Source organism: Athene noctua, chromosome 2 (assembly GCF_965140245.1).
Source record: "Athene noctua chromosome 2, bAthNoc1.hap1.1, whole genome shotgun sequence".
NCBI classification, from domain to species: domain Eukaryota; kingdom Metazoa; phylum Chordata; class Aves; order Strigiformes; family Strigidae; genus Athene; species Athene noctua.
Window position 1 is genome coordinate 163,849,381 of NC_134038.1, and position 9,555 is coordinate 163,858,935.

Genomic DNA, 9,555 nt, shown 5'->3' on the forward strand with positions numbered 1-9,555 from the left:
GGCCAAATGCCGGGGGCTGCCCTTGGGCCACAACAACCCCCAGCAGCGATACAGGCTTGGGGAGAAGCGGCTGGAGAGCTGCCAGTCAGAGAGGGACCTGGGGGGGATTGATAATGAGCCAGCGGTGTGCCCAGGGGGCCAAGGAGGCCAATGGCATCCTGGCTTGTGTCAGCACCAGCGTGGCCAGCAGGGACAGGGAAGGGATCTGAGCCCTGTACTCGGCACTGGTGAGGCCGCCCCTTGATGACTGGGTTCAGTTTTGGGCCCCCCACTACAAAAGGGACATTGAATGACTCGAGCGTGTCCAGAGAAGGGCAACGGAGCTGGTGCAGGGTCTGGAGCACAGGTCTGATGGGGAGCGGCTGAGGGAACTGGGGGGGTTTAGTCTGGAGAAGAGGAGGCTGAGGGGAGACCTCATCGCCCTCTACAGCTCCCGGAGAGGAGGGTGCAGAGAGCTGGGGATGAGCCTCTTGAACCAAGTAGTAAGCGACAGGACAAGAGGGAATGGCATGCAAGTTGTGCCAGGGCAGGGTCAGACCGGCTCTGAGGAAGGATTTCTGTGCAGAAGGGGCTGTTGGGCGTTGGAATGGGCTGCCCAGGGCAGGGGTGGAGTCCCCATCCCTGGAGGGGTTTAAGAGTCGGGTTGACCCAGCGCTGAGGGATCTGGGGGAGTTGGGAACGGTCAGTGCTAGGTTAACAGTTGGACTAGATGATCTTCAAGGTCCCTTCCAACCTAGCTGATTCTGTGATTGATTCTGTAATAAATGTGATGATGATTCGTGTTGATGAAATATATTGACCTTTAATACAAATGTATGTGTTGTAAATATTTTATGATGTATATATGTTAAAAGCTATTGTGGTTTTATCTTTAAATCGGTTCGAGGCTTTGTAATCTCATTGTATCTAATGGCTATGTTGGTGTCTTGACTACGTTGTTACCGCGCCTAGCGCAAAAACTACCAGAGAGAGCCTTGTATCAGGCAGACCCTTGTTTTGATGGAAAAGTACCAGAAGGACCCTCGTTTTGGCGGGAAGAGGAGTGGGAAAACACCAGAGAACCCCCCCTCAACACCACCAGGGAATCTGAGAAGATTCGAGAAAACTCCACTACGCTTGCGCAGACTAAACACACCCATCTTATGAATATGTATTAGGAAAAGACTATAAAGGGGGTGGGTTTGTTTACAGGGTGTGCGTCGGTGGCAGAGCGCAGGCTCCCCGGCGTACCCTGCGCGGTTTTGCTCATTCTTATTTCAACAAAATTATGAAACTGTATTTGGCTTTTGGCTTCTAAATTTGTAAGACAATTATTTTTTTAAAAAAGCATGTAGCAAAAAATGAGTGAAAGCAGCCGTTTGTTTCCTGTGGATGTATTATCTTGGTGGGGTTTTTGGTCAGTTTCCTGCCTGCATTTCTCCTCAGATTACTGAAAAGCTGGCAGGAGCGTATGTCAGTGAAAGCTCTTCTGGACGTTTGTGATGACGGCATGCAGCCCCCTTGGCGTGGTGCCGTACGGCGGACCACACGGCTCAGCGTTTCTTGCAAACAGCATCGTGCGTTTCCAGCCTGCACACAGCATCGCCGTCAACGCAGCAGGTTTCAAAATGGCGCCGTTGCTGGCCAGGGAGTGCCAGCCCCTGCCGACCGCGCGCGGCATCTGCACGGGCCGGGCCGAACACAGGCACGCAAACCTCACCCGAGGGCCTAAAGCTATCGGTTTTAACCTAAAGCGGCCAAGAACATCCATCCCCCCCGCTTTCAGAGATAGTAACAGCCACGGTGGCACACGCTGCCTTGTCCCCTCTCCGGCACTCTGCTTGTAAACAACGTGCAGAGCCCTCCGTGTTTACAGACACGGCTCAAAAGGTTTCGGGGCGGGCCACGTGAAAACAAGGCGACTTTCTTGGCAGCAGACAGGTTTTCACAGAGTTTCAAGAAGCCGCTGCCGAGCCTTTTGCAGCCAGAAGCTTCCCCAAGCCCAGGGCTCGAGCAAGGTCATTAACGACCTGGCGCTAACGAGCGTGTGAACCTCGTGTATGAAACTGTCACACCCGCAGCGGGCCCGGCGTCGCCCAAATGCTTACAAAGCCCTGTCGCTGGCACTGGCACACCAAGCCTTCGCGCGGATTTGCCGTACCCCTCGAGACGGAACGCCGGGGCTTTCAGCAACTCCGCGTCCAGCCGCCGTCTACGGAAGCAAACGGCGGAAAAAAACCGGCGGCGGGAGCCGACCGCCCGCCGGGCGCGGGGGGGGCTCGCCCCTGCCCGCAGACGCTCCCTCCGCGCCCCGGAGGGCGCCGCGGGAGAGGACGGGTGGGGTGCACCTTCCCCTTGGCGGGGCGCAGGACAGCCCGGCTGCTCCCCCGCGCTGGTGCCGAGGTTGGAGGCGGCGGATCCCACGGTTACGGCTCCGGCCGCTCCGCGTCTCCTCCTCCCTCCTGACAGCGGAGCGGCGGCTCAGCCGCCGGCGGGCACCGCCCGCGCTCCTCCCAGTGCGGCGCCGCCTCAGGGAGGGAGATCCTTGCGTTCCGTGAGTGCGTGTCTCGGTGTTCTCGAAAAGCAGCTAAAGAAGCAGTCCTTCCTTTGGCCTTCCTGTCAGCGGTTGGGCAAGCACAGAGGAAAACTAACCCCGTGTTTGTAGGAAATTGGGCAGCATCAAAGTTCTGGGTTAAAATGCCAGTAGCAGCACTGAGGTGCAAAATAGCCCAGGGTGGGTGACCAGGGCACTGGGAGAGCTGGGAAGAGAACCCAGGTCTTCCTGGAAGCAGCACACTCCTCTGCCTTGAAGAAGCTCTGTCTTCAGGGACAAGTTATTTTCTCTTTTTGGATACAAGGTCCCTGCCCATATGAATTTGTTTGGGGGGTTTTAGTTTTGGTTTGGGGGGTGGGGTGGTGGGGTGTGTGTTTTGTTTTTAATATCGTGATTACAGAAATAAGAATGAAAGTACTTGAGTGAGAGTCTCCTGCCAGCTCATTTAAAATCAAACTCGTGACTAGCGTCACCGTTGCTATAAAGGATCTGCTGTTCTATAGCATCGACTCCCTTTCTGTGGCATCCAGAGCTTTTAAAGTACAATTACAGCGAAATGGAAGTTAGGAGGAAGGTTTTGACACTCTAGACAAAGCAGAAAGGAAATGCCACTTAGCAAGCCAGTGATAAAATGAAGATTTTGGGTTTGGGAAAATAAGAGACTCTTGCAGGGTCAAATCCTGTCACGCGCTTTTAAATCTCTCCGTGTCTTGTATTCCCATTCACAAGAAGATGCCTCTTGGTCTTGCAGTGGAATAAATCCACGTAGTTTTCCTCCTCCTGCAGTCCTAGCTAGTGAGCCAGTTTACTGCAGGGTTTCTTAGTAGCCTTCAGTGCCTGAGTTTGCCCTTTGCACCTTTGGAAAGAGAGGGACGATACGTGATCTCTGGACAACTTTCCCACTAGAGCAGAGAGGTTCCTTTCCCCCAAGGTGCAGAGCACAATGCCCGTCAGCTTTTCTTCACTCCGAAGTGAGTTAATTCCTCTCGTCTTGTCAGTTCAAACAACCGCAGCCTGTAGGCCTTCAGCTTTCTCCGACAGCGCCCTTGCTCTTTTCACAGCCCTGTGTATTTTGAACACACCAATCTGACTTTCCCCTCAAGTCACTCCCTATCTTTATTGCAAGGGCTGGTAATGAACGTTTTTGCTCAGTTTTCCCTTCGCTGAGATCAGACCAATACCTGGGCACCACAGGGGAAGATCCAAATACACAACCAGCAAAGAGACTCTTTGCTAGGGAACCGTGAAGTCGGCCACATGGTAAAGAAATGTAATGTTTGATATCCAACAAGTTACTTAGAGCAGCCCGTAGTTTGTACACGGAAGGATTATAGGGCTGATGTAGAAACTGGCTTTTGTCAGTTCCCTGACCTGAGTGTTTTTAACCTCTCCCGCCACTGTTGGTCCAGGTTTGCATTCCTGATCCCGACCGACTCTGCAGAGGCCGTTGTAATCTTCTAGAACACTGTCATCTGGTGGTGGTTGTAAGTCACAGCATGTCAATACAAAAGTGAAAAGGGCAATCAAATCAGGCTGGACAGATGCTCCGATTACCCATTTTATTCATATTAAAGCTTTGAGGGTTCCAATCAGAGCACTACAAAGGTGTTGCCGGGTGGGGGGGTGGGGTGGTTGGTGGCTCAGACTTGACATGAGGAAACATTTCTTTTCCGGGAGGGTGGTCAAACCCTGGAGCAGGCTTCCTGCAGAGGTGGTTGATGTCCCAGGGCTGTCAGTGTTTGGGAGGCCTTTGGACAATGCCCTTAATGCGAAGCTTTAGCTTTGGAAACCCCCGAAGTGGTCAGGCATTGGCCTAGGTGGTTGCTATGGATCCCTTCCAGTGGAACTCTTGTGTGACATCACAGCTCTTCGGTGGCTGTGCTGCAGAGCTCAGTGCTGCTCAGGGGCAGAGTGCTGCTCAGCTGCCAGTTGACAAGAAGTCAATGCAGTAGTGGAGCACTGCTAAGGCCAGAGTGAAGAGAGAGATTCATACTCTCCCTGAACACTAGCAAAGCAGTGATGAACTGCTGGAAATATTTCATCTCCTGTACGGTGAGCACCAGAAGCTCTCTCTTCTAAATCACTGGTGCTAGGTTAGGGAGCAGGAGTAAGAGAGAGTAGGCTGTCGGTATGAATTGTTTGGTGTGAAATTTTTCAGCAGGACGTAGAGCTTCCATGGGGAATGGTTATTCGGTACTAGTTGAGGGGTTTGACTTTCAAGTGCGAATATTGGGTCCACTTGGTCAAACTATGATTGATTTTGGAATAATCTTAGGGGGTCTATGATGCTGGAGTTACATCATTAGTATCCAAATTTTACAAAACGTACCCACAGATTTAGGCTATAAAGTGAGTGTAAGCTCCAAACACCTGTCTCTCTTGGTAATCCTTTCAGTGGTCTGATTGTCAATCATGTTTCAGAACATCCAAGTCTGTCTTGTGAGACGGGCATTTTGCAAGGCAGATTTTAGGTATGCCACCTCAGTGATGGTTCTGCAACTAAGCGTTAAGGGATTTAGGGTAATTTTTTTTTTTTTTTTTGGCAACACTTTGTTCATTCTGCTTATATTGTACAGTATACGTAATGAGAGATCTTGGTAATTAGTTACTTTGTACATAAGAGATTGAATTTTGAAATATGAGGCTGGCAAACTATGTTTGAGTTGGCTCGGTCTGGCTTGTTGCAGCCTCACTCAGCATGAGGTGAAATTTGTTTGAATAGATGTTCAGTGCTGACAGGAACAAGTTCCTAGTGACATAAAATGTGTCACCTTCTTCTGCCCTTTGTTTAGATTCAATTTTGTAATTGGGGGTGTTTCCTCTTTGGTCAGGGTTGGGTTTTTTTTTTAATTTCTTCAAGGAATCAGATGGTATTGCATATGGAAATGCTTCAATCCCTGTCAGTTTGCAGTACTTTTATCCTGAAGCAACTGTACTATGTTCCTAAAGTATTATGAGGCTTGTGTTTCAAATCTGGTGTAAAAGGACCATGGTCAGAAACAATCAAACTACCTGATTTTGTGACGTGCTCTTGTGGCTGCTTCATGATGTAGTCTGCTCTGGAGACTTTGTAGTAAAGTAGAACTTTCCACAGACAGTACGTGGAGCTGGTTGTTTTCTTTAAAAGGAACATCTCGCCTGGACTTTACTGAGATGTTACAGTTAGTAACTGTTGAAGTAAATTATGATACGGAATAATTAGTTCTGCTGTTAATATTTTTCTGGATATATGTGATCTCTGTGTAGGTCCCTTCCGAATCCCGTTTACCAGTTCGGAACAGAAGGAAGACCTATTTGTTCCCAGATGGGAATCGTGAAGACACTTTAACACCAGAGGAAGAGGTCAGTTGAGAACAGTTTTTCTATGTTCTTTAACTTAAAAAAAAAAAAAAACTAACTTTTTTTCCTTGATTAGCTTTTTTTTTTGCTGCCTCAGTCTCACTGTTTTCTGTGCATTTATAGGTATGAATAGTCTAATTGTTCGGTTAAATAATGAAGTGTTTAAGATGAGTAAAACAGACCTTTAAGCTGTAGTGGTTGACCCCCAGAATAGGAAACCTTTTAAGTCTGTCTTCAGGTCTTGAAAATCTTACCTCTGAACTGAACTCAGCAAGGCAGTGGGACCAAAGTAACATTCAGAGAGACTAACTTTGGGTTTTATGCCTCTTTTAGTTGAAAAGTTGGGGGAATCCAGTTAACTGCCCAGGTAACTTGAGGTGGATGAGCCTGAAGGCTTGAACTGAGCCATGGTGAATGTTTCTAACCATACCAATAATCATTATCAAATGTGAAAAAAAAACCCGAAAAACAAAAAACAAGCCCCAAACCAAACTGAGTCTAAATGATCAATCGTAAAATATCATTAAAATCACTGTCAAGATGATGGGTAACCATGACTTGCACAATAGAGGAAGCTGAGGAGTTAATCTGCACTCCTCTTTTTTAATATTGAGTAGTGTGGCTTTTTCTCAGTGGCTTGATTTGAAAAAGAAAAACAAGCAAAAAAAGCCCTGATTTAGAGATTGTGAAAATATAGGCCGGTGGGGTAAAGCAGGGAACTTCTGTGATTCTGTAAGCTTTGTCAGAGGAAGCGCTGAGTTCCCAACCAGAAAATTGAGGTGTTGGGATTTGCTACAAAAAAGATGTGTTCTCTTGCAGTGGAACAATGCCCTTGAATTCTTAACACCACGTTTTCTTGAGGAGATGATCAGTGACACCTGAAATTTGTTTTAAATTCCATTATGAATGCTACACTTTACTTTCCATAAATCTACTTAATCTGGTGTTTTAAAATTAAATTTTATTAAAGTATTCTTGTCAATTAGATTTACAAACCCTTTGTGGTTTCTTTTAATTATTTTTATGGTATCAGAATATGTGATTTTTGAAAGCAGGGTTTGTCGTTAGTCTGTAGTTCTTGGTAAAGTATTGGTCTTCCTCTGTCAGTCCGGTAGTAGCAGAGTAGATGCTTTGGAAATGATAAAGCAGAAGATAGATAAGCTTATTATTAGCTCTCCAGTTAGGAAGCGAAAAAGAACAGGGAATGGAGACGAGAATAAAAGGTAGGAGTGCTTTAGTTTCAAACCCAGTAAGAGCAGTTTATCCACCAGGAATAAATCAGTTGCAACAAGACAGTGCTCTGGAGCAGAATACAGGTTTTGTTCAGGCCAGGCGAAGTGCAGTTTCAAAATCCAAACAGACTTCTTGTACGGCTGGTTTTTGCTCTCTTTGCTCTGTCTGAACCTGGGTGACTGCTCAATTCACTGCCTTCCTTAACTGTCTCGATGTCTTTCTCTTCTCTTCTCTGTTATTTTTGTACGTCTTAAGTTTGCTCCCTGTCAAGCATTTCTAAGGCCCTTTTACACTGAATCATTCCTCTTCTACATTTACGTTTCTGTCTGTTTCTCTGCGTATCCACAGAGCAGAAGCTGTGGGTGTAATCGTGTAGCAGGTACATGGATGGTTATGATAAGTGTACAGCTGAAATACCCACCTGGACAAGCCTCCCCACAGGTATGGGGAGGACAAGGGGGAATTGTTTCCTTCTTCACCGCTGTGTTGTCTTTGTATTATGTTGGTGTAAGTGCCCAATCTGTACCTTCATTCGGGAGGAGGGATGCCCAGTAGGCAGCCTGTCAGGATACCAGGGTGTTGTGTTTGTGTGCAATCCCATTAGCTGGTGTTCAGGGTTGGCACTGCTGCGTGGAGCTTTTTTGCAGGGACAGGTTAGCGGTATGTGATGGCGTGCTGCAGGCTGCTTGTGTTGAGGTGCGTCTCACTGCGCGTGGAGGCCGCCAGCACAGGGCATATGGCGTGGCCTGAAAGCGAATTCCTAGCTGAAGGAAAAGAGCTGACAGGCTTCAGAGAATTTGTCACTAGTGGTAAAGGTGGGCGTCATTCTTTAATGTGTCTCAGAAATAGTTTAGCTTGCTGGAGTGGAATTAGCAGCGACTCCTAGTCCGTGCGTCCCAACACGTGGTCGTGAGGGCAACATTGTGCAGTAATGCTTTCAGATCCCTTGTGTAGCACTGGCAGCGTATGGTGCCGTAGCACAGAACCTTTTGTTTTAGAACAGCGTGAGTACTTCAGCCGCATAAAGCAATAATTGCATTTTATGTAAAAATCATAAAGCCATTTAAAATAAGAAAAGGACTGCTTAAGACGGCATGCTAGAACGAACTTGTACACAGGCTTTTACAATAAATTTCTTCTCTTAATCATAGGAAAATATTTTTGTGTCTTTGAGATAAGTACAGTCTTCTGTTTACTACATCAAGAAGTGTGTCACAATATTCTAAAAAAACTTGGGACAACAGTAAATGCAACTATTTTAATTACACGTTCTTCACTTTTTAAAGGGGTTACACAGAAATACATTATTTTAGAAGTTTAAATCAGAGGTGTAGCTTATTGGATTTAGTTGCTATCTGAAACTGCCCACATGTGGTAGTTGCATGCTTGATTTTTCAGCACGAGACGATTCTTCTAAGGGCGTGGTAGCTGTTTGGTGTCACGCATGTGTTAGGCAACAGTCGTTCCTTTGCCCAGGTCAGGTGTCTGTTTCCCGGTCTTCAGTATGTTTGTCTGCCTAAAAGCAGTGCAAAAGTCATTATTTGCTTTGAATTTTTGCAGCTGAGTGCCACTCAGTCTTTGGCCCAGAGGCTGCAGCTCCGAGTTCCCTCCACGGAGTCTTTGTTTCGAAGCCCGGTAAAAGAGTCCCTGTTCCGCTCTTCTTCTAAGGAGTCCCTGTTCTGTTCTTCTTCCAAGGAGTCCCTGTTAGGCGCTGCTTCGAAAGACTCACTGAGTCAGCTGGACTTGGACACAGCTGGTCCCAACCTTGATCCGCGTTCTGACACCGACAGCGAAACAGAAGAGCCTGTGGGAAACGCGGACAGCCTCAGCAAAGAGCAGATGCTGCAGCGACGGTGCAGTTGCTGGGGAAAATGCTCAGAGGTAGGCAGTGTTGTGAGTGACTTAGGTGGGTGGAGAGGGGAAAAAGATGAGGCCAACACATACTGCAGTAGTGGCTCATCTTTTTGTTTCCCTGTCTGGAGCAAATCGATGGACTTAGAGCTAACCTGGAAGTTGTGATTGCAAGTCTAGTTATATTTGGTTCAGATAGGTCAAATGCTTTTCTGTTAATAAAACAGGGAAATCCCTTTCTTCTCTTGTTTGTAAATAATTCCGTGTTGTCAGCAATAGAGGCTAATTAGTGGTTCCTTACACCAAGTAGGCCTATGAAGGTTTCTGCTGAAAGCCTGTAGCAAGGGGTGGAGTTCAGCACAGAGGTGAGCAGGGCTCGTACTCGCATGACAGCAAACTGACTTTTCTTCTGGAACTTGTTGTTGAAGTGCACAGTGCCTCTTTTGTGCAGACGTGATAGGCAGACGTTTTGTTTCAGATAGGGAGGTTCTATTCCCCATAATTTCCAGGTATTCCCTGAAAGCCATTAATTCAAGGACTATTTCTCTTGCTATTCTAATGAAAACCAATGCTGTAAGTAGTTTTGCTACTAATTTTTG

General features: G+C 47.1%; 1 long non-coding RNA gene across 1 annotated transcript; it reads left to right on the forward strand.

Moving 5' to 3' along the window:
* Nucleotides 1–3,943: 3,943 nt before the first annotated feature.
* On the forward strand, nt 3,944–9,091 carry LOC141958212 (uncharacterized). The gene is made up of 3 exons (XR_012633247.1): nt 3,944–4,017; nt 5,780–5,875; nt 8,801–9,091. It is a non-coding gene; the product is annotated as an uncharacterized LOC141958212 (long non-coding RNA).
* The last annotated feature ends 464 nt before the right edge of the window (nt 9,092–9,555 follow it).